The sequence below is a fragment of the Vigna umbellata genome, chromosome 4 (assembly GCF_029865625.1).
Source record: "Vigna umbellata cultivar VRB3 chromosome 4, Vumbellata_1.0, whole genome shotgun sequence".
Lineage (NCBI taxonomy): Eukaryota > Viridiplantae > Streptophyta > Magnoliopsida > Fabales > Fabaceae > Vigna > Vigna umbellata.
This window is the reverse complement of record NC_142168.1, coordinates 35111870-35116335: the sequence shown is the minus strand read 5'-3', so window position 1 is coordinate 35116335 and position 4466 is coordinate 35111870.

Genomic DNA, 4466 nt, shown 5'->3' with positions numbered 1-4466 from the left:
TTCATTAGAGAGATACAACACCGATAAAACTCGAATTTAATTACATCACTTTTTATCAAAATCTTTAAAATAGATGAATGACGGTTTACTTTTATAAAATATTATACTTTCTCATTTCTATCTAATCTGAAACTTATACTCACGTTTAAAATCTCAGACAATTTTTATGGAAGGAAATAGACTATGGGTCTTTAACGTTGAATTAGAATAGAAATTTTGTTGTGTATTATGAAAGGAGAAAACTTGCAGCGATTATGAATCCACCTACTTGAATTAAAGTATTGGGCATGCAATGTTTTTGGATTATCTCTGAATGGTGAAGGGGTTTAATAATTGTGGTTTATTATTATAAGAGACTTTTTGGAGATTATAATTGATAAGAAAAGTCATGGATATGAATATTGTGTGATAAAGTGGGTGATAAGTGAAAGTGACCCTAAAGTGGAAAGAATTGGAACAAGTGGCTTTATTGTTGGAAAGTGGCCAAGAAGTTTTGTACAAAACAATTACGACAAATGGGCCTCCCCATGGCTTGCTTTTATGTTAGGGTGACCACTTCACTCTCTTTCCCTTTGTCCTTTTAAACTTCTCAATAGTCCTGCCCTATCTCAAGTTTTCTTTTAACCCTTAAATCGTAATCCCTTTTCTTCCCACTCTCCAAATGGATTCATATTATGTAAAGCAAAGCACAAGAGACAAGAAAACCCAATACAATTTATATCTTAAAAAAAGAAGCAAAGAAAACCGTATACACAAAAAAGAGAGTTTAAAACATTGCTTAATTTGGCACGTTAGAATTTAATAAATTAAATGGAAATAGGTCCCATTAAGAATATCCACCTAATTAAGTAATTAAAATCATATATTAATTGTCTAGAGCATATACTCTTGAAGAATTGATACTTAAGAGATCACTCACCGAGTTTTATTGTGTGATCTAGGAATGTGATGGAGGTTGTGCGTCCTTAGTTGGACAAAGTGAATCAATTAAATAAATATTATTTTAAATTACAATAAATTAGATAAAAAAAATTATTAATTTATTTTGATTCATTACCAATATGATCCGATCCGATTCATTTAACAAAACTCGAATCCAATCTTTCTCTTAATAATTTAAAACATATTTTAAAGTTTTCCAATCATTTTATATGCATGTGCTTGAGGTTTCTATCTATCGTGTTGTTGCTTGCTCTTATGTGCATAAATGTAGTAATACCAATATATTATATTCACCCGTTAGAAAGTTCTATGTTGTTGAATTACTCATTGACTCATTAAGCAGTTCAAAACATCACAATCAAAATTTTCAATTTTAATCTAAGTCACCCCAAAACCATTTTCAATGCAAAAAAATTATACTATAAAGTTTTATTTCCTAATTTCACTGTACCACATCAATTTCATCATTTCATTAAACAATGACGCATTCAATTTGATTGATGTTATAATTTGATATTTGATATTTGTGATAATATGTGATAATTAATTAAGGTGGCAAGTTATGAACGTTAAGCAAAGAGAGTCACATCGAGAAGAACAGTACAACAGCAGTTGAAAGTGGTGATTTAGGGCACAAATTAGTAGTGGACCCACATGGGCTTTTTTGAGTCCAAAAAGGGTACATGGCACTGCATTAGACATAGACAGCATTTGGCATGATCATCATTTCACCATGCTCAATTTCTGAATCTCTATGGGAATCTTTCGTGGTGCAAGATTGATATCATCATCGTCATCATCTCAATCTATACATCGACATTGTTTTTTTATAATATTTTAATATTATTTATGTATGAAAAAAAATATTGTCATTATATTTTTTTTATATATAAAGAATAATCGTTGTCTTAATTTCTTAGATACTTTCTGATGACTCGATAATTAAAAAGTTAAATACTTTAAAAAATAGTTAAAAAATTCAAAAAATGAAATTTTAGAAATAATTATATTTTAGATGAGATGTGATATAAATTTTTATTTATATTATAAAATCTTTATTATTAAAATAAGTTAGTCTCATTTAAATAAAACATTCAACTACTTTAAATACTTAATTTTTAAATTATCACAAAATATATTTAATTATTTTATATTTTATTATATTTATATATCAAAAACATGTATTTTTTTTTATTTATTGACTGATTATATAACAGTGTTGTTGAAGTTAAATTTTGCAAGCTACGTAATATATGGTCTCTATCTAATGATGTGTTCCACTGAAATCAAAGAAGACCTAAAATTCCGGTTTAATATAATAATTAAGATTATGAAGGAAAGTCAGATTCCACTAATTTATTTAATGAAGCGTTGATTTCTATAATTGCTATAGAAAGAAACAGGTGTCCAGTGAAAGTAGCAGGCAGTGAGTTCTTTTTTTCTTTCTACTGTATTTACCAAATCAAAGTATTAATTTCAATCTTAACACCTTGTCGACTTTCTGACACTAAACACGTTCGTTTGCTTAGCTTTCTTCAATTCAATTATTATACTTAATTAGTCTTAATTAATTATTATAATTCAATTCAACGAATCGTCCGCTAATAATCGTCACATTGTGCCGACTATTTTGATTTAAATATAGCAATGTAAGAATATATATACTATTGTTCAATTATCTCTCTTGAATTTTCTTCTCTCCTTGTTCTCAAGTTTTTGTTTCTTCTTGTATTACATTTCAAATACAGGGTTTCAATTTTCAAAACTATATATAATTCTAGTATATTTTTAATTATGTATATGCTTTTGTTGAATTGAAACTTAATTTTGTATATACAATGAATTGATTAATTTGTTATTATTTAAATGAATCCTAACAAATTTTAATGTATTTCTTTAATAGGGTAACTTTATTTAACGTGATAAAAATTAAAACTCACTTATTCAAACTATGTAGATTCATATTTTTTAACAATCAGTCCTTTCCTATTTTTATAGTGACAAATGTTAGTTGTTGGAGCTTGCTTTATTGTTCAAAGTTTAATTATTGTTCAGTAAGCAATTTTTCGTGGGTTCAAACTAGTCAGATGCACAGAAAATACTATAGTGAGTTTAAGGTTTGACATATAACAATTAATGTAATAGTTAATGTATGTAACCTGTCTTTTTATCTCAAATCTTTATTGATAGGTTTCGCTGTAAACTTTTGTTTAATGTTGACATAATGACGATCAAATTGTGAGTAATCATGTTTTAATATTAAGTTAATCAGTTTTAAGGTTAATTTATTCTTCATTTCGAGTGGTTTGATTCAAGACTTGATGGTTTGTTCGATGATCATTCGAGCTTAGTGATCTCCTCTTTGGGTTGATGCTTGACTAAGCTGGTAGATGGTGTTTGGTGGCCAATCGAGCTCGTTGGCATGGCCAGCTGGGCTATTTAGTGGTTTGCGCTACTCTACTTCTGAGTTAGTACTTGACCGTCTGAACTGGTACATGACCAACCAACTTGTTTGGTGGTAGGTCGGGCTCGCTGATTTACTTTTTTAAGTTAATTGTTGGTCATTCAAATTGATGTATGACCATCCAACATGTTTAGTGATTGGCTGGATTTGCTGATTCGCTGTTCAAACTAAAATTTAATTATTCAGAGTGTGAGTATGATTGACCAGATGGTCATACAATACAAGTTTAATGTTTTTTTAGAAAAATTAAGAACTTGATAAGGAATAAAATAAAAATTGTTTATATATAATCATGGATATTTATTAATGGAAAGTGTAATTTTTTTTTTTAAATTCGATATAAGTGAATTTTAAATGGATCTTAAAAGTATTACTAAAATATATTTTAACGGATTAACGTATACAAATTAGAAAAACAATACATTGATAACATGCCAAAATTATAATGTTTTAAAATAAAAGAACTAAAATTACAGGAAAAAGAACAAAAAGATCCATATTGACAAATATATATATATATATATATATATATATATATATATATATATATATATATATATATATATATATATATATATATATAAACACTATAATTTACCTTAAAATTTAAGTAATTACATAATTTTGTCTGAACATATTTTGAAACTATAACATCTGTCTTTGTATTAATTAAATATAAATGCAACCTCAAATTCAGGATTGTATTCTAATTCTGACCACATGTTAATGTATAAACAAAATTCTCTTTCTCTTTCATGATGTTTGAGTTCTGAACTAAACAGATCCCTGATTTTTTTTTTATACATATAAAGGATTTGGAATATCTCATTAAGCTTTTTGAACATTAGGTGTCACGTCAAATTTCAAAACATAAATTATTTTGTTACCAACAATTAAAAAGATAAATAAAATGTTTCTTTTTAGAATTTTTTTTCTAAATATTAAGAAATTTCAAATAAATTATACAACATTAAAATTCAATACAATTACAATGTTAATAATAATGACCTGTTAGGTTTTAGATATTTATAAGGTTTAATGGACACACTAAATGGTGAGA